This window comes from Hibiscus syriacus, unplaced genomic scaffold (assembly GCF_006381635.1).
Source record: "Hibiscus syriacus cultivar Baekdansim isolate YM2019G1 unplaced genomic scaffold, ASM638163v2 tig00110793_pilon, whole genome shotgun sequence".
In the NCBI taxonomy this organism is placed as follows: domain Eukaryota; kingdom Viridiplantae; phylum Streptophyta; class Magnoliopsida; order Malvales; family Malvaceae; genus Hibiscus; species Hibiscus syriacus.
Window position 1 is genome coordinate 415,223 of NW_024062864.1, and position 24,654 is coordinate 439,876.

At 36.9% G+C, this 24,654-nt stretch overlaps 1 long non-coding RNA gene across 1 annotated transcript; it reads right to left on the minus strand.

Annotated features, from left to right (window-relative positions):
• Nucleotides 1-1,308: 1,308 nt before the first annotated feature.
• LOC120141026 lies at nucleotides 1,309-20,942 on the minus strand. Its single transcript, XR_005517753.1, has 4 exons — nucleotides 20,931-20,942; nucleotides 20,506-20,510; nucleotides 1,609-1,652; nucleotides 1,309-1,448 (listed from the first exon to the last, which is right to left on the minus strand). It is a non-coding gene; the product is annotated as an uncharacterized LOC120141026 (long non-coding RNA).
• Between the last annotated feature and the right edge of the window lie 3,712 nt (nucleotides 20,943-24,654).

Here is a 24,654-nt window from a genome sequence, read left to right on the forward strand (position 1 = left end):
GGCGTGTGTGAGATAGCGTATTAACGCTGAGCGAGATCGATATACTTGTGAGGAGACACGTGTGAAACGTGCCATGGGTTTTTCTTAATGGCTCAGAGACCCAATCGGACACAAGATTTGGGTCAGTTGCCTGTGATTGGTGCTAAAGACGAGTTACAAAAATTAGAGAGAATATTCAATCGAGTCGACTTAAAAAATTTTAGGTTAATTGAGTTGATGAATTTTATTTTATAATTTAAATTTTATTTGGAATTTTTTAAGTTGAATTTATAAATTTTGAGTTAAGTTATTTGAGTTTTTGTTTAAATTTAATTGTAAATATTTATAATGTTATAGTACTAATTGGTTCAAATTTAAATTGTTTTTTATAACTATATAAGATATGCATATATGTTTTTTCCATATGTGATATACATATATCTTGTAGAGTTGTAAGATTTGACTCGAATTTGAAAATCAATCTACTAATTACTAAAAAAAAAATTGAGTTATTCAAGTCTTATTTTATTGTTCAACATAAATTTAATTTTTTTAATCGAATCAAAATTTTTAATGTCAAGTTTTGTTCACCCTTAATAAAAATAGCTTTACAAAAAAAATATTAGAAAATGTTGCAAATAAATAACCAAGACACTGATAATTACCCTAAAAACCAATTTGATGTTGCAATTCGACACGTGTGAAGTTTATTGCAACCTCGTGTTTCTTCAACGTTGCTGCAATTGGAGCATAGCCGTCAAAATGTGCAGTATTGGAGCATAACATCAATATCATTCAACCAATGTGATGTTGATTTGCAATGTCAACCAGTTTTAATGTAAAATATCCATTGGTTACCTTGTCTGGGAATATTATGATTGCAGAAGTGAGGGGGGCTTATGATATATTAGCAATGTTTATATACTATATTTCACCATTGAAATCCTTAGTATCATTTACATGTGTTTGTTGACTAAATTAAAATAAGAACACTATTCCTCCAATTACAGGTAACATTTGTTGCGGGAGGGGAAAATGAAATGATACATGATAGTATTTAAGAGCTTTCCAAACTCGTTGCTGCTATTATACATGGAGATCTAGAACAGCTTCCCCTGCAGCAAAAAGAGTCAATCAGTTTCCCCCATGCCATCGTCTTGCTCAATCTTATCTTTTACTTAGTATGATAAATTACCTCAGAGACTATGAAACTGAAGTTTGTTCAGAAGTGAAAATGGATTTAGCAACTCACCGTGCATTCGCTGAACGAACCGTTCGAATTCTGCGAAATTGTCTCTCTCCATGAGAAGTGGGGAGCCTAAGGTAAGTAAAGGATGAGAAATGTTTCCCTTCTGGATCATTTACCGGCTTCACAGTGTCTAGTATCTTGTTATAGCCTACTCTACATGGCAATGAAAAGCATTCTCGCTTGCAACCACAATGCATGCATCCCATGCTGCATTCAGCACCTAAAACAGACAATTACTAAGCTTTCTGGATTTGAATAAAGAATATCACAACCGGATTTATAGTAATACTTTTCAAAGAAAAAGTGTTCCTCCAGAAGAGAGGTAAAAAACGTGAGAACAAGTAAATAATAAGGTTTGCTAGGAGCTCTAAAAACCTCACCTGCCAGGCTAAACCATGAGGATCTGCCAGTGCTTCCTGCAACTCTTCAAGCTGCAGTTCAGCACATGCAAAGTTTAAAGCAGATCCATTCTTATGTAGCATTTCAGCTATTGCAACATAGCCATCTCGATTACAGAGATTGTAGAATCCAGCCGTTAATTCGGCAGCATGACTCGATGTTTAGTACAACCAGTGAATACCTGGCAGCCGCACAGCAATTAAAACATCGAAAGAAAACAATACTACATACCTTGAAGCAACTTTTAATTTTAATTTTCAAAAGGTAATAAAATTTGCATTCAACTGAACTTCACAGCAGGAGGAAAATTCTAAAATAAATCAAGGGGGGAAATGCACAGGAAATGGAAAGAGAAAGAGAAGAGGAAGGGGGAATTACTCTTCATTAGCAGATTAAAATGATCGTGTCAAAATGGATACATAGCATTTCAAAAGGCAGTAAAAATGGAAAACGTGAAAGCATGTTATACAACAACTTCCCCTCGTTGAATTTGATTACACAACCAAATGCTTGATATAAGAATCGAACTGTGTAATATTAAGACATGAAACAAGAATTGAATCTTAGAGTACTTCTAAGTTCACCGGGCTTGATGGGTTTGAGGATTGAAAAGGACAACACTTTTGAAGAAGCACCAGGGGGGTGTTGAAGAAAAAAGGAGATTGCTATGAATCCAAACAATGAATCATAAAATCAATTTTAGAGGGTAAGAAGAAAATATTCAGTAGGGCCCTAAGACATATCATTGCAAGCTGACTCACCTTTACAGCAATGCAAGTGCCTTCAAAAGCTGACTTTGCCAATGAGAGTGCCAGGTCTCCATGATTGACTAATACCTGAGAGTACCAATTAAGGAAAAACCTCCCATAGAAACCATCATAGTCTCCTCCGTCGCAAAAGAAACCAGTTTCATGCCAGTGGGAATTGTATGATCCGGCATTATCTGGCCCTCTAGCCCAATAGTTGTGTCCCCTCATTTCTGCTTCCTTCCTCAGGCTTTTTAACATATACCGATCATAACACTAGAAAATCAAATAGCTATATGATGCCCAGAGGAGAACCAAAACTAAAGTTTTTGGCAATGCTTGGGTGACGAACACAAACAAGGAAACATACTGTACAAGGAACACAATATGAGCAAAAACAAAGAGAACCAAAACTTGCTAGGCTAGCAATGGAGCAATACTAAAAATCATGATAAGCTTACTTGCACTAAAGTTCAAAAGAATCAACTCCAAGGAAACAGCCTTTTAACAGTGGGTTAGATTTGAACACTGAGCATACCTTCTAAAAGGTTCCTAGAAATCATGATTAGTCACCATTTCTTATTACTTCTAGACAGTAGACATAAACAGGGTGAAAGAACAAGAGAGGGAGGGAGCAAAGATGTAGGCTAAGTTTCCAGGTGCATGAAAATTAAAAAATGTATGCGATTGAAGCATCTAGGACGGTGAAACATATATAGAGCAGCAAAGTAATATATTAAACTATATAACAGAGATTTAAAATCAATAATCACATTTAGGTTAGAAAATTTGAACTAGTGAATCTGATGTTACAAGCAAAATTTCTGTCAAATTTTCCAAGCACAATAAGCTATATAAGCAGGCAATCAAATAATGTGAGAATAAGCACAAGTTGATGGTTGAATTGTAATAACAATTACCTGGAATTCCCCAATCCCAGGATATCTCCATCCATGCTTTTCTGGACAAGATGGGTTTCGTAGCTGATAACTCCATAAAAAGGCTATATTTAGGGCCTTTTCACTTAAGTTATTGGTTATCTAAAAGTCCATATAGGATCATATAAATGCATTTAGGAGCATATAGTTGTATGTGGTGGATATATTTTACCGTGGAATTTTATTTTGAAATTGGTGTTGCGTTATGGGAAAGGTGTTTTGTTTGATGATGTGCAGGATTTGTAAGCAAGGATGCGCGAGGAGAATTGCCATGAAAAATTGAATATGCTGAGTAGAATGTGAATGCAACGACAACTCAGACGACATTTCTGGGTAGAAAGACAAAAAAAGATATTTTATAAGTACCAATTGTCCTTTTCTACACATGCTCTATGTTGCAGCCACTTAGGAGGGGACTACTACCACCTGTGTATCAATCCTCATGTGAAGGGAATGAACCTTAGGGTACTATGAGAATTTTGACACAAATCTCTAGGTTTATTCCCCACTATAAATATGATATAAGGTTAATATTTTTGGGAGACTTGATTTTGAAACATTTTGTGTTGGAACTTTTGAGAGGAGAGGCAGCTGGAAGAAAAGTTCTACCTTTATCATTCTCTTCATCTTTACGTGGTGTTCCTCCATTAACAAGTTCGAGGGAATGGCGAGCTAGGCGTCCGAGAGGAGCTAGCGAGCTAAAGCGGTTCATGGTGGCCGAAGGGAGCTTCGACAGCACGCGTCGAAGGTTTTTCTTCCATCACTTTGTTGTTTTTTATCACTTATCATATTTGGGTTGTATGGAATGAATGAATTTTATGATTTGTTTCATGGACTATTCGAACCTCAACATGAACTAGCTTTATTTGGTGGGAGTTCACTGTGGATGCTTAAGTTTTTCTTTAATGGATGGTTGTTTTTCTTTATGTTTTTATTTGTTTTGCTTATGGTGCTTAATGACTTAAGGTTGTAGGAGCTATGAGAGTAGTCATTCCTTAGGAGACTACTTAGTGTTCGAGAGAAACTAAGTAACTCATCTTTAGTGTTCGAGAGAAACTAAGGAGGATTAACATAAGCAATGGATTTTAGATAGTAACTAGACCTAATCCACCCTTAGACATAAGGCTAAAATTTCAATCGAATAAAAGGAGTAGTGCTCGGTCGAGAGGTTAGATGTTAGTGCTGACACTGAGTGGTATCGTCGTGACATATTCTGTTGATCTGAACCAATAGGATCCCTGCACCTGCTAACGCAGAGTGGTATTGTCATGGCATTCTCAACCTGTTGAGTCCCTTGACTAGAGATAGCATAGGACATTTTAGTAAACTTTGTCAGGCAAGTAAGACATAGAAGAAATACTATCCTGAAAAGATAGACTTAAGTTTCCTAAGTGACTCATATCATTCATTCCCGTGGTAACTTGTTGTGTGAGGATTGTCAAGGCATTCTAGTCAAATCCAGTGTATACATTTTGTTTTGCCTTTACATTCTCATTTGATTACACTACACATAATCTATTTTGTCACAACATTTTCATTTGCTCACACATCACACTATCATTCCATCCCCACCAACATACATTTCATTTTGACTAAGCATTCTCATTAGTAAATATGATAGCACTAACTATACTTAGATAAAGTAGTTATTTGCTTTGATTGAACTTATAAATTTCCTCCAGTCCCTGTGGATGCGATACTCACTCATCATTATATTACTTGTTCGATTGTGTATACTTGCACATATTTCACGTCCATATTTAGTACTCACAAAACATGGACAAGTTTTTGGCGTTATTGTCGGGGATTGGCAATTGAAAGTTAATTAGTTTTTTCATAGCATTTTTATTTTACTTCTTCATTTTTTATATAGTTTTACTTGTTATTTTCTTTTTTTTTCCAGGTTTTTCTTGGTGTATGACCAAAAAACACTCTGGCGAACCATTAGAACCAATTGAACATAAGATTGAGAGGCTTTTTAGGCACAGAGGACGTGTTCAACGTGCAAACATGTATCAAATTGTCAATCAAGGTATTGGTCAACAGGAATATCAGAATGTCGAGGCAATTCCGAATGTTGGGAATGCAGCCAGGCCTTGTGTCATTCGAGATCACTTAAATCCTATATTGGACGGCTCAAATCTAGGAATTGTGGCACCCGAAATTCAGGCAACCCATTTTGAGCTTAAACTAGTCATGTTTAATATGTTGAATTCCATAGGACAGTTTGGGGGCATACCTCATGAAAATGTCAGGCAACACATCCGTAACATCTTGGAGGTGTGTGATTCTTTTCGACAACAAGAAGTGCACGAGGATGTACTGAAGTTAAAGTTATTTTTGTATTCTCTGTGTGACCGAGCGAGGGCTTGGTTGAGTGGTGTTCCACCTGGTTCGATGGAGTCTTGGACTGATATGTGCAAAAGTTTTTTACTGCGGTATAATTCGCCGAACATGAACACCCAACTGAGGAACGACATTGCTTCTTTTCGTCAAGCTGATGACGAATCAATGTATGAATGATGGGATCGATATAAAGGATTACTTCGCAAATGCTTTAATCATGGTTTTCAAGATTGGGCTCAAGCGGTAATGTTATATAATGGAGTAAATGTGCCCATGAGGATGATGCTGGATGCCTCGGCAAATGGGACATTGCTCGATAAATCACATGCAGAGGCATTTGACATTCTGGATAGGATTGCCAACAATGATTATCAATTCCCATCTACAAGGCTTGGAACTGGGCGAAAAGCGCATGGGGCGTTCGAGTTGGATACTAAGGATTTCGTGTCCACTCAATTTGCTGCTATCACCAATATGTTGAAGAATTTGTAACCACCAAGTAAGGTGAAAGAAGTGAAGGCAACCAACTCAGCATGTTTATTATGCCATGACAATCACCATGAGAGCGAATGCCCAACCAATCAGGAATCCACCAACTATGTAGGAAACTACAATCGAGGCAACAACAATCCCTATTCTAACACCTATAATCCTGGATGGCGTCAACATTCAAACTTCTCGTGGGAAAATCAAGGAACCAGCAATACTAATCAACCGGTTAGGCAACAGAATTTTAATGACTCCCAAGGTTTTCAAACGAATATGCCATGATATAATTCTAACAAGGGAGTATCATCTTCATCCAACACAAGTTCTTTGGAGGCCACAATCCAATATTTTATAGCAACCACGAAGACCATGCTACCTCCATAAAAAATCAAGGAGCCTTATTACACAATCAAATAGCTTTGCTTCAAAGCCACAACTTATCTCTAAGGGCTTTGTAGGGTCAGGTTGGTCAAATTGTCGCAGCATTACAAGAACGTCAACCAAGTCGTCTGTCGAGTGACACTGAAGTCACTAAAGCTCATGGCAATGAGCAATGTATTGCACTAACTCTACGGAGTGGCACCCAAATCAATGTACAAGACAAGTTTGGGGGAAGAAAGAATGATGATTTACCTCATGTGACTGTGCCAGCTGATCACGAAGTGTTAGTAGAAACACAAGTTGTCGAAACGATTTTTTTTAAAATGTGAAAAAAGTGAGATTTTGAAAAACCACATTAATTTTTAATTTACATTTTTCAATTGATTTTTAATTTAAAAAACAAATGCGATTTAAAAACCTCTCGTTTCGAAAAATTTGAAATTCTCTTTTCGTTAAAAACATATTATTCAAAGAGTCGCCATCAATCTTTGATTAGGGTGTGATTGGGCACCCAAAAATATTTTGTTATTTTAAATAAAATAAAAAAAAATTAATTTTAATTAAAACAACAAATTAAGGTCTGCGTTACCAAAATCCAAGTTCGGGAGTCGGTTACGTGCGAGGAAGGATTAGCACCCCCACAACGCCCTAAAACAGTACCTATTCGATTAATTAATGTCTTTGCATTGAACTTTACAAATTCGAACTTAATTTGATTTTTGATCCCATAAAACAAAGATGTAAATTTTAAAACATTCAAAAGCACTCAAATAAATTAAATTAACATTACCAAGTCGTTTTAGAAAGATAAAGAGTGTTCAATTATTTACAAATATCGAGACCAGATCATAAAAGCTATAATAACCTTTTCTCGATAAATTTAAATAAACAAACACTTCCTTTTCTTTCGTTCCCAAATTTTAGGTGACGAATCAATTTTTTTTTGTGTTTCACTTTCGGGACACACTTTTAATTTAAAATCGTCAAAATGGCTCTCTAATCAGTTAAGACAGGCCGCTCAAGATAATTTTAAATTAAAAGGGTATTACCCTTAGTCCGATTATGTAATAGGTCGAGTTATGCACATGAGGGTATCATACAAATTGTTCAAAAAGGATGTCATGCCAAAAATTAATTAAACTAAATTAAAAAAATAGCATACAATGTGACATACAAAAAAAATTACATACATTTAATTTTTAAAAATAAACTATGCATATTTACATATAATATACGTATGTGACCTAAATATAAAAAAGTAAAAACATGATATGCTAAACTATAAATTAAAATATATATGTACAAATTAAAAAAATGACCAAATTTAAATACACATAAAATTAAACATACAAATCGAAAATTAAACCATGGACTTAAATAAAACAACACGCATAAATAAGGTATCTATACCTAAATAACCCAAACTAAGTGGTCTCTATGCAATTTTCCTAAAATACTAATCCTAAATATTTAAGGACTAAAAAGTAATATAAAAAAATAGAGTTCAAATGTCTAAAACCAACGAAAATTAAATAACAAAAAATCTAGGACTAAAATTAAATATGCGTAAAATAAAGAGATCAAATTATAAACATACAAACACTGATTTATGGACTACGTTATAATGCGCATAAAATATAAAGGTAAAATTAAAAGGTGCAGGAAATACGAATTAAGGACTAGAATGCACTAAACCAAAAACAAGTGTGACTCTTTCAGCAATAAACCCGCGTGAACCAGCTATCCAAAACGCTGCCATGTCTCTTGCAGGTATCATGCTCATCAATATACGAATGGAACCCTATGCGATCTTACTAATCAACCCCGAGAAACCGAGGTATGACTATGAAGCAATGAAGTTACAGTACTATGATATGGTTTTTAGATCCGTTCTCATCTTTTTATGCTTTGTTATTTCTATTCGTAGGTGAGATTCGTCTGCTCAGAGCCGAGAGCAATGATTAGTTCAATCACAGAGTTATCCACATGCAAATATACACTTACTATTCAAAGCCCTATGCTATGCAAACACCCGTAAGTCTCCCTCTCTGTGTGCTCCAAATCCTTCTTCTTTGCGTATTGCTTCTCGAAAAAATGAGGGCCAAGTCCCCTTTCCTGATCTGATTTTATGGTGATGGGATCTCTTTACTACTATAGAAAGTTCCGCTAACTCTCAGGTAATAAATCACTCACCTCTCTCTTTTAATTGCTATTTCATTTACAACCAAAAACGTAAATGGTTTCCGAATGATGATTCAATGCTTCTGAAATTTGCCTTTAGAAAAATGGATGTAATATGAAGAAGGAATTTTTTTTTCTGATTACAAGATGGTCCCCTTTTTTTCCTCTGTTCCTCTGTTAAATCTTCAAAAACCAACCCCCCACCTCCTTTATAGTTTCTTCCTGGTAGATTAAGAAAACTGAAATCCTCTTTTTTGTTAACTCCCGATAACTGCTTTTAGTTTTCCAGGGAGTATTCACGTGGGCTTGAGTTGGGCCTTCAATTGCTCAGCTTCGGGTCTGCTCCGATCTAGCCCCGGATAAAAACGAGCATCTACAGCTGCCCCTATTTGCTCATTGTCTTGCAACGAGAATAGATCAAAGATCAAAAGATGATCGAGTTTGTCCGGTCTTGAGAACTTCAAAAGATTAAAGCACTTCATTGTTACTTCGTGATAAATAAAACTTGAAAAAAAAATTTCGAATAACGGGTCTGTTCCCTATACCTTCAGGGATTATAAGACTCGAATAATATTCAGCAAACGAGTTTTCTCCCTATTCATTCAGGGAGTATAGAACTCGAACAATCTTCATAAAACGGGTCCACTCTCTATTCCTTCAGAGAGTTTAGAACTCGAACAATCTTCAACAAACGGGTCTGCTCTCTATTCCTTCAAAGAGTATAGAACTCGAACAATCTTAAGCAAACGGGTCCGCTCTCTATTCCTTCAGAGAGTATAGAACTCGAACAATCATCAATAAACGGGTTCGCTCTCTATTCCTTAAGAGAGTATAGAACTCGAACAATCTTCATAAAACGGGTCCGCTCTCTATTTCTTCAGAGAGTATAGAACTCGAACAATCTTCATAAAACGGGTTTGCTTCACTATTCTTCCGTGAAGGCTTATAGATGATTTGTTTCACTACTCTTCCGTGAAGGCTTAAGATTGACTTGTTTCGAAGGTCAAACCTGAAAATCAAACATTATCCATCATGAATGTATGTTTGAAAAATATTATACTAAAAAATTTAGAATTTGAGAAAATTTCTGAAAATCCATCTCCATCGTGAAAACTTGTCTGGAAGCCATTGGATATGTGAATATACTTTGGCTCAATTATCATTTAAACATATTCTTTTCAAGATTTCTGTAACACCCCCAACCCGTACCCGACCCGGATATGAGTCAGAGATATTACATTGACTTTTAAAACACAACTCTTAACCAATAATAGCAAAATATTTGAACTTATATTAAGAAAATAAGATAATATACATATTGTAATATAAGTTTACCAAAATATTCAGAGCATACACAACTTAACCCTTTAATTACATGCCAACTGCCATTTACATAACAAAATGACCTACTGATTAAGTTGCTTCTGATCTGGTGGTTGCAGGAGTAATGCTGTCAAGCTGCTTCACCTGTCTCGTCTACTTTCTCAGATCCTACGTGTGAAACACTCACACGCTAAGTCATCGACTTAGTGTGGCAATGTAATAATAATGACAAGGCAATGTAATGAAAATGTCATAATCATATGAAATGAGAGGGAAGCATGTACTTAATCAATGTAGTCTACATCATCAATATCCATACCTGTAAGCATATTACTTTAACATTCATGAATTTGTATTAATAAGTTTATTGGCCCATGATATCATATTGAGAACCTAAGGTATCTGAGTAATGTGAGGTTGTGCACTATGCTGTCACCACAGCTCGTATAAATGCACCGAAGTGCCGCGTAGAATTGCACCGTAGTGCCATATAATAATGTCCATAAGGACCACATAGAATTCCTTAAGAATCATATACATATGCTAGGGATCACATATGTGTCTCACCAGACTTCACACATGTTCTAAAGAATATATATATATATCCCGAAGGACCGCGTAGAATATTGTCCCGAAGGACCGCGTAGAATATTGTCCCGAAGGACCTCGTAAACCCTCTACCCTTGGCATGCCAACTATACCTATAGTTCTCATCTACATAACATGGGCTTTTACATTTCACGTAGTCTATATCGCGTAGACATGTAAATTCTTACCTTTGCACATAACTCATAATTTTTCCTGCATATTCATGTCATATAATGCATTTTATATGAATTCATGTCATGTATCATAATACAGAATATGATCATGTACCAAGATATAAAATCTAGACTTATCACAAGTCTAGAATTGAGTATATTTCTATAATTATGCTATGCATATGCACTCACCTATATTTCTTTGTCTTTTCCTCGATCGATCCTACTTGTAGATTGTTCCCGAACTCGTGTAGGCTCAGTATCTACATAAACATAATTTTCAAGATGATTATCAGATGTCTATGTCTTGAAATTAATCTTTAATAGCCTACCAATTTAAGGAATTAATAGTTTAGTCTTTCTCTTTTTTTATATGGGGGAATCGGTTCCCCCCCCTGGGGGTATCGATTCCCCTCTAGTATTCTGGAAATTCATATACGTTGAGGGGGTATCGATTCCCCTTGAATGGGTACCGATTCCCCTAGCCCAGAAATCCTATTTTGAGCTCGAAAATCATCTCATTTCAGCTCAAACATTCATATTTCACTCCCTTTAATACTCCTAGCTTTCATACACTTACTTAAACTAATTATTATCCATTCAATACCTCTAAAACTAAAAAACTAATCATCCATATAGAAATTAAGAATCTTACTCAAATTCCAACTTGTTCTAATTTTAATTCTATCACTTCATACTTCTTAATTAACTTATTGACAAGTCAAAAATCTTGTTCAAACTTCAAAAACTCATCCATATCAAAATTTCATCTAAAAACTCCTTTTCCAAATCTATATCTAAAACACTTATCTTGTTGTCTTAATGCCATATAAGCTTTCCTTTAGCTTATATAACATCCAAACTTCAATTTCCAAGCTAAAAATCAAAGAAACTACCAAGGTTCAGATTCTTACCTTAAACTTGGGTCTTCACATTTGGAAGAAGAGAAGAGTGAAGAAAATAAGAAAGAAGGAAGAAGAGATGAGAGAAATCTGGAAACATTTGTTTCCTACTCAAGCCCCACGTGGGTTATAATATAACCCCATAAAATTTTTAATTATTATTTTTCCTTGCAAATGACCATTTTGTCCTTAAATTCATTTCATATTCACTAACAAATATTTTTAAACTATATAATTATTCTACTTTAATCACCAAATTCTGAATTTTTACAATTTAGTCACTAACCCGTTACTTAGGATGTTACAATTTCAAAATTAGTTATCCTCATCTTGATGCTTTTATATCTTCAATCTTCAACTATCCTTGGGAAACCTGTAGATATTTAAGCCATCATGCGATTATGAATGCCATGATCCTACTCATGCCTAAAATGTATGAAATTATGCAATTCAATGCGTTTTCATCTTTGAAGGAACTATATCTCCTTTTGATCTCGATGGAACTCGGTTTCATCTTGGGTATTGAACATTTGACCAGTTCACCCCAGTTGACAATCTCAATACCATATCATTCAATTTAACAGGACCTTGACTTCTTTCTTTTCTGAAAACCCACCGATACCTATGGCCAACCTCTTGATCAATGACAATCTCTTTGGGTCTTCTTCTCATGGCTGAGATTTTCTATGAATTTCAGGATTTCATTTTCCTGTAACCACACAAGCTTACATGTTAAAACCATCATCAGCTTCAGAATACCTGCATTTCCCAAAACCTTTTGCACAATAATACAAAATGATCACATGTACTTCAGGTTAAGCTATATGTTTAAGCCTTTCAAAATAGGATGCTGGAAAAAGGGAAATTAACAAGAAAATACATCTCTTTATTTATATAAATACAGAGAATTTTTAGGTAACTACATGACAAACTTTTAACTGGAAGCAGTAAAAGAACAAAAGAGTATGTGTCTTCAAATATCAATAATGTAAATGTTTTTGAACTGGCACGCCGTTAGAATGACTCGAGTGTAGCTTATGTCGAAAGGATCTCCAAAATTATGATGATGCCTAAGAGTGTGAAGCTACTTCTAAACTCCCAAATCTCCATCATTGGATGCCCTAAACCAGTATTGAATCTCATGTGCATTTAATTTCTCTCCTGATTATTTCAATCGAGACTCATTAATCTTTAGTCTCAACCCTGATCGCCAACTGTCATTATTACTATCCATATCAGGAGCTCTTTCCACTTCTAAAATCAATTCAGAACATCCACCATGCACGAATTCTGAATTTAAACAAAACCCAAGTCGCCCTTTGCAGGTTTTCAACTTGAGACCTCCTTTGGTTTCAAGACGCCCTTTCCGGGTTTTCATCTTGAACCCCCTTTTATTTTCTCTTTCTTTTTTTCATCTTTTTTCCTTTTTATTTTTATTTTTCATTTTTTTCATTTTTCATTTTTCATTTTTCATTTTTCATTTTTCATTTTTCATTTTTCATTTTTCATTTTTCATTTTTCATTTTTTATTCATTTTTTTCATTTCTTTTTCAGGCGAAATACCTCTTAACAGCGTCGGAATTCACTAAATAGGGTAATTTCGATCCATCCGTTTCAGTTAAGACTAGAGCTCCCCCAGAAAAGGCTTTATTGACAACATAAGGTCCTTCCCAGTTGGGCATCCATTTTCCTCGGAAATTCTTCTGAACAGGCAAAATCCTTTTAAGCACCAAATCTCCCTCAAAGAATTCCCGAAGACGAACTTTCTTACCATGTGCTCATATCATACGTTTTTGGTACATCTGACCATGACAAATAGCTTTCAATCTCTTTTCTTCAATCAAATTCAACTGGTCATACCTAGCCTGTACCCATTCTGCCTCATTGAGCTTCACCTCTGATAAAATCTGAAGTGAGGGAATTTCCACCTCAATAGGTAAGACAGCTTCTATCCCATAAACCAAAGAAAATGGAGTTGCCCCAGTTGAAGTCCGTACTAAAGTTCGATAAGCAAACAGAGAAAAGGGAAACTTCTCATGCCAATCCTTATAGGTCTCAGTCATCTTCTCTATGTGACTTTTGATGTTCTTATTAGCCGCCTCTACTGCTCCATTCATCTTTGGGTGATAAGTGGTGGAATTGTGATGCTTTATTTTGAACTGTTTACAGACCGAGTCCATCATCTTATTATTTAAATTCAATGCATTATCATAGATAATCCTCTCTGGTAAACCATATCTACAAATGATCTATTTCTTTAAGAATTTGCATATTGTAGACTGGGTAACATTTGCATAAGAAGCTGCTTCTACCCACTTGGTGAAGTAATCTATGGCTACCAGGATGAAGCGATGACCATTTGAAGCTTTTGGCAAAATTTGTCCAATAACATCCATGCCCCACATTGAGAATGACCACGGAGCCGTCATTACATGCAACGTATGAGGACGAGTATGTATCTTATCTCCATAAATCTGACATTTGTGACATTTTCGGGCATAATTGATACAGTCTGTCTCCATAGTTGACCAATAATACCCAAATCTCATAATCGGCCTAGCCATAGCATGCCCATTAGCATGTGTACCACATATTCCCTCATGCACTTCTTCAAGAATCAATTTGGCTTCTTTCGTGTCCACACACCTTAACAAGACCTGATCAAGACTTTTCTTGTATAGAGTCTCACCATCAAGCACATACTCTGATGCCATTCTTCTAATGGTTCTCTTATCATTCTCAGTGGTCTGTTCTGGATAACTCTGATACCTTATATATTGCAAGATATCATAATACCAGGGGTTTCCATCTTCTTCCTCTTCAATATTAAAACAATGGGCTGGATACTCATAAGCTTTCATTTCAATGGGTGGCATATTTGAATGCTCGTTCATCTTAAATGATGCTGCCAGTGTGACCAAGGCATCTGTCATTTGATTCTCTTCTCTGGGGAGGTAATTAAAAGTTACTTCTTTTGTCTCTCATTCTCCTCTGAACAGGTAAATTACCAAAGCTGAATCCCTATACACCTTGAGCATTTTTACTTTGCGTTCAATAGCAGCTCTAAGACCCAGAACACAAGCTTCATACTCGGCCATATTGTTTGTACAATCAAAATTAAGCCGACTGGTGAAAGGATAATGTTCTCCCTCTGGTGAGACCAAAATTGCCCCGATTCCATGTCCCATGGCATTTGAAGCACCATCGAAGTTCAACTTCCAATATTTACTAGTGGATGCCACTACTTCTTCTACCGAAATAGACATTAAATCATCATCTGGGAAATTAAAGCTCAACGACTCATATTCTTTCGAAGCCCTACTTGCAATGAATTCCGCTATAGCACTTCCTTTAATTGATGTCTGGTTACATACTGGATGTCAAATTCAGACAATAGGATCTGCCAACGAGCTAATCTTCCAGATAATACAGGAACACCCATTAGATATTTCAAGGGATCAAGCTTGGATATAAGCCAAGTAGTATGATATAACATATATTGCCTAAGCCTTCGAGTAGCCCATACTAAAGTGCATCACAACTTTTCAATGGGTGAGTATCTAGTCTCACATTCAGTGAACTTCTTGCTGAGATAATAGATAGCCCTTTCTTTCTTCTCAGTTTGGTCATGTTGCCCCAGCACACACCCCATTGAATTTTTATACACCAACAAATACAAAATCAATGGTTTTCCTGAGATGGTGGTGCCAAGATTGGAGTACTCGACAAATATCTTTTCACTGATTCAAAAGCTCTTTGAAAATCCTCACTCCATTCCACTGAGTTATTCTTGCGAAGAAGGCGGAATATGGGATCACACTTTTCCGTCAGCTGTGAAATAAATCGAGCTATATAATTCAATCTCCCCAAAATTCTTTTGACTTTTTTTGTGTTCGTGGGGTTGGCAAGTCTTGAATAGATTTTACTTTATCTGGGTCTATTTTAATTCTTTTTTGGCTTACTATGAATCCCAACATCTTCCCAGATGTCACCCCAAAAGTACATTTATTTGGGTTGAGTTTTAACTGACATATTCTTAGTCTTTTAAAGAGCTTTCTCAAATTCCCAATATGTTCTTCCTCTGTCTTAGCTTTGACAATCATATCATCGACATAAACTTCTACTTCTTTATGCATCATGTCGTGAAATAACGTCACCATGACCCTTTTATATGTTGCCCCTGCGATCTTTAATCCAAACGGCATTACTTTATAACAAAACGTTCCCCACATGGTAACGAACATCATTTTTTCCATATCTTCAGGGTTCATCTTAATTTAATTATAGCCAGATAAACCATCCATAAAAGAGAACAAAGAATTTCCAGCAGTATTATCCACTAGAGTGTCTATGTGGAAAAGGAAAATTATCTTTTGGACTAGCTCGGTTGAGATCTCTGTAGTCGACACACATTCGAACCTTCCCATCCTTCTTCGGTACTGGGACGATATTCGCCACCCATTCAGGATATTTAGCCACTTTAAGAAACTCAGCATCAAATTGTTTCTTCACTTCCTCTTTAATCTTGAGCAGCATCTCATGTCTCATTCTTCTCAGTTTTTGTTGTACCGGCTTACACTCTGGCTTTATTGGTAGTTTGTAAACAACCAACTCTTTATCTAAACCCGGCATATCTTCGTATGACCAAGCAAACACATCTTTGTATTCTTGAAGCAATTCTATCAGATCATATCGACCTCCAACTGACAGAGTGGTTCCAATCTTTACTTCTCTCTTATCCTCATATGTTCCCAAATTCAAAATCTCGGTAGGCTCTTTATGAGGCAGAATTTGATTATCTTCATTCTCCACCATTTTCAACAATTCAAAAGGTAGTTCATATCCTTCATCATCATCACAATCCTCGATTTCCCCTTGACATATAGGCTTCACGAAATCAATATCCGGGCCAGGGTCATTAGCATTCATATTATTGATATCAGAGCTCCTGAAAAAATAATGAAAGATAAAATATATATACATATATACATATAGGAGGATATTTTCCCATATAAATAAATAGAAATAAATAAATACATACATTATACAGCAAAGAATGAATGAATGAAATGAATGGGAGAATGTTTGTCATTTGGAACTAACATAATGCCTCTTTTATTGAAAACAAGAAAAAAAACAAACATCTTAACCCTTTACATAAAATCACCTATTGCCCCAGGGTACTAACAACAGGGAGAAAGTTCCAGTGCATTACTCTGTAACAGATTTGTAAACTACAGACAGTTCTTCCGCGGTCCAATTGTTCAACACGAATCCCGGCGGTGCAGGATAAATACCCATAGCTCTCATTTCCTCAAATTCATCATCAGTTATAACATTAATGCCTAAATCTCCCAAGGCATTCTCAACCATTATCTCATTACTCATTGAATTCCCTTGAAACATATGTCCCCCAGATATGAAAATGCTGCTCAACGGCAGGAAGGTCATGGGTTCCCAGCTAAGGTCTTCACCGGCCAATCTGGCCTTTCTCATTTCCTGACCCTTCTTAATTCCCCTCAGCTTATCCCTCAGAGTTGGCTGATACACCAAACCAAATCGATCTCTTTTAGTAACAGGGCATATTGGATTCACCAGTCCTTGTAACTGACTTCCTAACCCCTTTCCAACTTTCGCTCCTCTTCCAAGAGTCAGCTTGAGTCCCATTTTGGTACAATTTGACAATCTAGGCTTTGGTATCTTCCTTCCTTCAGCCACAAACATAGGATTGACAAACTCCAACGATATGAAAGAACACTCGACTGCTTGCTCATCAACTTCAATATACGGAGCAGTAGTAGAAACATGAGCAATAATGTCCTCTTCAGCGTGAATACATACCAATCTTCCATCAATCACAAATTTCAGTCTCTAGTGCAACGTGGATGGAACTGCACCGACCTAATGAATCCAAGGCCTTCCCAACAAACAATTGTACGTAGGCATAATGTCCATTACGAGAAATTCCACTTCATAAGTTGTTGGACCAATAGTTAGAGGAACATCAATCTTGCCCAACACTTCTCTTTTAGTCTCATCGAAAGCTCGAACCACACTTTGACAGATTCTCATAAGTGTACCATCTAATGGAAGCTTCTTCAAAGTCACTAAGGGTATAACATTTAAAGTCGAACCATTATCAACCAAAACCCGGGACAACACATGCCCTTTACACTTTCTGTGATATGCAAAGCCTTCTGACTACCAATCATTCCAGAAGGGATCTCATCCTCAGAAAAAGATAAAAAATTATCAGCTTGTATATTGGAAACTAACCGGTCCAACTTTTCAATGGGTAACTCTTTCGGAATAAAAGTCTGGTTCAAAACCTTTAACAGAGCATTTCTATAGGCCTCTGAACTCAAAAGTAATGATAAAACAGAAATACGGGCAGGCAACTTGTGTAACTGTTCAACGACACTGTACTCGCTGTGCTTTAAAAACTTCAAAAATTCTATTGCTTCACTCTCAATTACAAGTTCATTGATAGCAGGCTCATATTCTTTTATCTGAACATCAACCTTTTCCCCTTATCAACCGCAACCTTCTTCTCAGACTCTTTAGGTGGATTAAGAGAATAACACCTACCACTTCTGGTAAAGTGTCTCACCTCATCTACTTCCTCATTCTCTTTTGTTACATCTCCCATCTGACAATCATATCTCCAAGGCACTTGTTTATTTTCCCGATATGGGAATGGAGATGGAGGTGTAATAACCACTTTCGGAGCTACCTTTTCAGCAATTCGATTCTTGGGAGTAATAATTAGGGGACAACTGGCATTGTATACCCCTTTAGACGATCCTTCTGAAATGCAAACTTCCGCTTCCTCTTCTTCAACAATCTCTTTGAAGAACTCAATTTCTTTATTGTCCATCATGTCTTGTACCAAAGATAGGAAGTCGGGACATTGCTGAATATTGTGTCCTTCACTGTTATGATACTGACATACCTCTCCACTGTTAAACTGTTCATCCATCAAACAGGGTTTTAACAATCCTACTATAACCATCTGGCACCACACCCAACTCATGGGTGATACCACATCACTAACCTTCTTTACAATTCTCTTTCTTTTCTCTTTAGTAATCGCGTTAACTCCTGCCCCTGCATGGCTTGTCAACGGATTCTGAGCTATATTCGGCTGCTCACTATCACCAAAGTTGATGACATTCCTCATTCTCAAAGCTTGGATAACTTTCTTAAACGCAGTACAATTCTCAATGGAATGCCTGAGATTCCCCGCATGGTACTCACACTGAACACTAGCATCATACCATTGGGGAAAAGGAGGTTGCATTGTTGTCACGTGATACGGCAAAACCACATGTCGATCATACAAAATCTGAAACAATTCCTTATAAGTCATCGGGATGGGGTAAAATTGAGGCATCTCTCTCCTCTGGTCCCTTGCCCCTTGTCTATTGTCATTTTGTGTTGATGACCCTGCTCCTTGAGGACGGGAAACAGTGATGTTATTAGAATCGTACTGCCTCACATTACTGACTTCATTTTTATTTTTCCTCATTCGTGGCCTCTTACTAGACTCTCCTCCTTCGAGCTTTCCACTCTTAACCGCTATTTCAATCATTTCTCCCACCGTAACTACATCAGCAAAACTTTGATAAGGATTACCGATAAGATGCGAGAAAAAAAGAGCCCTTAAGGTATTGACAAAAAGCATATTTATTTCCTCCTCTTCCAATGGTGGATGAACTTGCACCGCTACATCTCTCCATCTTTGAGCATATTGTCTAAAACTCTCGTTAGACTTCTTTTCTATTTCTTGCAACATCATTCTGTTGGGCCTAACATCTTTTACATGTTTGTATTGCTCAAGAAATAACTTAGCCAATTCTTTCCATGATTTGATATTATCTCTACTCAGCTGGTTATACCACTGGATTGTCGAACCAGTTAAGCTTTCCTGAAAACAATGTATCAACAATTGATCATCCCCTATGTATCCGGTCATCTTCTTACAAAACATCGTGATATGCGCAGAGGGACACCTGGTACCATCAAACTTCTCAAAGTCAGGAACCTTGAACTTTGGAGGCAAAACCAAATCAGGAACTAGACTTAATTCCTTTGCGTCGAATCCATAGACACTAGTATCTTCCTTCATGGCTCTGACTTCTCTTTCTAGCTGTTTCTATTTCTCTTCCAGCGGATTGTTTTGGTCCTCTTGGCTTCTTCATCAAGGTCCAGAACATGATGATATTGATGTTCTTCCTGATATGAACTAGATCCAGGTTGTACGTTAACAGAAGCACCGACTGGATTAATGTGTACCTTCCCAACATGAACAGGGGTCACTTGAACGTTCTGAGATTATTCTGGGGTTAACCCTGGAGGATAAGTGGGTCCTCAGTTACAGCTCCCGGCATAGGGCCTTTCCCATGTTCTGGATTTCTTCCTTCCAACATACTCGCAAACTTGGCAAACATCTCCTTTTGTGCATTCATCATATCTTCTTGCATTTTCTTAATATTATCTTGTAACTCCAACTGAGCCTTCTCAATTTGGGCAAGTTTGTCCTCCATAACTTTCTTCCTGGTTCTATAGGTATGCTTGGGATTTTCCAGTATTACTCTGTCACAGAGTCATTTTGTTATCGCTGATATTTATTAATGAATATGAAATATATGATTATGAATGAATAAAATGCGATGCAAAAAATTTAAATGTATTAAAAAATGCATATTCAAAATGCAGGGTGTTGATCATGAAACGACTCCTTAGAACAACTCTTTATATTAGAACGACGTTCAATTACAAAGTTGAAACATATCACAAATAAATCTGTACCATCTCTCCTATTTGTTGTACATGTGCTAGAAACTCCACGATCTTCTGTTTTTTCTTCAGCCTCAGGATCCAGTTCTTCAGTCACATCAGCAGCTTCCTCAGATAGAATGACCAAATATTGAGCTATTCTCCGCGCGTGTCCTAGGTAACAAGCAATAAGGTCCTCTCTTTGCTTAACTCTCGCCTGAGCTCGCTCCCATCGAAAACGCCACTGTATATCCCCCTCATAAGAAACTATCGATAGCTCACTTGCTTGCCTCTAAAAATCTTGAACCATGGCTTCAAGCTCACTCACTTGTTTTTTTAGACTCTCAACTTCCCCATGGCTTGAGCTACATTCCCTATTTCGATATTGTCGTAATGCAGTCTCTAAACTTGAAATTTTCCCCTTTAACTTCTCATTCTGAGCTTGACTCTCTTGTAACTGCTGCTCTAAAGAATTATTTTCCTTCGATAAAATCTTAACTTGGTGTCTGCTTCGCTTGAGCTCTTCTTGACTCTCTCCGGCTACTCTTTTGAGGCTCGCCACCTCTTGCCTCAATTTGACAGACTTACTCGAGCTAGAACCTACCTGAGCTTTTACCATTCGCTGATAAGTTGACCGAAGATCATCAAAGTCTAGCCGAAGTTGCTTCTCTACTTTTTCAATTCGATATGCTCTACTCTTCTGAATGTCAATCTCCAATCCCTTTTGATACACTTCATCTTCTAGCTTCTGTAAAGTCATTCTCCATTGTCTCCGTTCTGCTTCGAAATCGCGCTTAGCTAACTCTAATGGAGATGGCACCACTCTTAAATATTCCTCCACCGGCTGAATATTTTCAGGATTCACTATCGGGGATGTTGTCATTTACTCGACCGCTTCTTCACTGCTCGTACTCTTGAGATAACTCGAGATCATAAGTGAACAGATTCACACGACGAGTTTGCTTCCAGGCCTCAGCAACCCCTTTACCTTTACCCTTATATTGATCTCCTTTGAATGCAAAATCCGACCCTACCAAGTCCCATGTGGCTGGAATGAACTGCCTTGACCCATACTGTCTGGAAACTAGTAGCGGTGCATACCCAACAGAACCCCATATACCTGGTAAAGGAACCTAATCTCGCTCTCCACATTGGTAAAGTATATCCGAAAAGACATTCCATGAAGCTCGCCATAAAATATCACCATCTCTGATATCCTTGAAGATGACCATTCATTTTTCTTCGGTGAAGCCCTAGGCCATTCTTTAGAAAGAAAATCCTTCAAAGGCAAAAATCCCTCTAGAAACACTCGTCCTGGTGCCCTTTCTACATGTTTGAAATGACTCAGAATCCACACTAGCAGCAAAGGCGCACACCCTATAAAGCGTCTTTCTCCCTCGCGCCTACAAGAACTCAAAGACCGGAATGTCTCAGCTAGAATGGCTGGAACAGGATCCATGTGCTTGTCTAATCTTTCAAACAGGTCAACGACTGATACGTCTACATATCCTAGCACCTTTGGAAAAATAACGAGCTCATAAATCCCTAAAGCAAACAAGTCAAGCTTCTTTATCTTATCAGGGTGATGAGCAATTACTTCTTTCAGAGCAGCCCAAGAGATGCACTCATTGTCTCCCTTCTTCTTAATGTTTCTGACTACCCAATCTTCACTCATTCCGGTCATCAATAGCAATTTCTTCTTAAACGAAAGAGTTACTGGCAGCTTGTTATATATTCTATCTATCTGGGACCTCGGACAACGGACCAAAGCTTGATACTCTTCTATTGTTGGTGTCAGATCCACTCTACCAAATGTGAAACAAACTATAAGCCGGATTCCAGAACTGCGCCAATGCTCTAAACAAATTTCAATCAATAGGAACATCCAAAAGATAAGGAATATAGCCATACAACTGATAAAACATCTCTTTGTCGGCTGTTTCCCATCTTACTCATACCTCTTTTAGTTCACTCAGATCATTCTGACGTACATTGATGTGAGTATAACCAAATAACTCTGACACATATCCAGGCATCACATTGTCCCCGTTGGTCAGTTGGGATTGTTCCAACCTGTAACATCCTCCATGTCGGGTGAGTGATTAATTTGCAAAGTTTCAACATTTGGTGATTTAAGTAATATGATGGAAGAGTGTAATGATTTATTTGAATTATTTGGTGTAGGATTTAATTATAAAGAAGGGGAATTAAGAGGGTAAAAGAGTAATTGAGTAAATGAATTAATTAAATATTCTTTGGGGATTATATTAGAACCACGTTCCAGAATTCTCTCATTTCTTCTTCCTTCTTCCTTATTTTCTTCTCTTCCTTCTCCCAACGTGAAGCTTGCAAGTAAAGGTAAGAAAACTGAACCTTGGTAGTTTCTTTGATTTTTAAGATTGGAATTGAAAGTTTGGATGTTATATAAGCTAAAGGAAAGCTTATATGACATTAAAACTACAAGATAAGTGTTTTAGAGATAGATTTGGAAAATGAGTTTTTAGATGAAATTTTGATATGGATGAGTTTTTGATGTTTGAATAAGATTTTTGACTTGTCAATAAGCTAATTAAGAAGTAGGAAGTCATGGAATTGAAATTAGAACAAGTTGGAATTGGAGTTAGATTCTTCAATTCTATATGGATGAGTAGTTTTCTTAGTTTTAGAGGTATTGAATGGATAATAATTAGTTTAAGTAAGTGTATGAGAGCTAAGAGGATTAAAGGAATTGAAATATGTATGTTTGAGCTGAAATGAGACGATTTCTGGGCTCAAAATAGGATTTCTGGGTTAGGGGAATCGGTACCCATTCAAGGGGAACCGATACCCCTTCAACAAATATGAATTTCCAGTATACTAGAGGGAATCGATACCCCCAGGGGGGAACCGATACCCCCTCAACGAATATGAATTCCAGAATGCTAGTGGGAATCGATACCCCAGGGGGGGAACCGATTCCCCCATGAGAAAAAAAAAAGAGAAAGAAAAGAAAGAAAGACTAAGCTATAAATTCCTTAAATTAGTAAGCTATTAAAGCTTAATTTCAAGACATAGACATCTGATGATCATCTTGAAAATTATGTTTATGTAGATACCGAGCCTACTCGAGTTCGGGAACAATCTACAAGTAGAATCGATCGAGGAAAAGGCAAAGAAGTATAGGTGAGTGCATATGCATAGCATGATTATAGAAATATACTCCATTCTAGACTTGTGATAAGTCTAGATTTCATATCTTGGTACATGAGCATAGTCGGTATTATGAGACATGACATGAATTCATAAAAAAATGCATTATATGACCTGACTATGTGGGAAGAGTTATGAGCTATGTGAAAAGGTAAGAATTTACATGTCTACGCGTTATAGACTACTTGAAATGTAAAAGCCCATGTTATGTAGATGAGAACTATAGGTATAGTTGGCATGCCAAGGGTAGAGGGTATACTCGGTTCTTTAGGACATATGTATATCCTTTGGAACCTGTGTGAAGTCTTGAAAGACACATACTTGATCCATAGTATATGTATATGATTCTTAAGGAATTCTATGTGGTCCTTATGGACATCATTATATGGCACTACGGTGCAATTCTACGGGGCACTTCGGTGCATTTATACGAGCTGTGGTGACAGCATAGTGCACAACCTCACATTACTCAAATACCTTAGGTTCTCAATATGCTATCATGGGCCAAAGAACTTATTAATACAGATTCATAAATGTTACAGTCATACGCTTACAGGTATGGGTATTGATGATGTATACTACATTGATTAAGTACATGTTTGCATTTCATCTCATATGATCATGACATTTTCATTACAATTGCCTTATTATTATTGCCTCACTAAGTCGATGACTTAGCGTGTGAGTGTTTCACACGTAGGATCCGAGGAAATAGACGAGACAGGTGAAGCAGCTTGACAGTATTACTCCTGCAATCATCAGATCAGAAGCAACTTAATCAGTAGGTCATTTTGTTATGTAAATGGCAGTTGGCATGTAATTAAAGGGTTAAGTTGTGTATGCTCTGAATATTTTGGTAAACTTATATTACAGTATGTATATTATTGTATTTTCTTAATATAAGTACAAATATTTTACTATTACTTGTTAAGAGTTGTGTTTTAAAGTCAATGTAGTATCTCTGACTCATATCCGGGTCGGGTATGGGTTGGG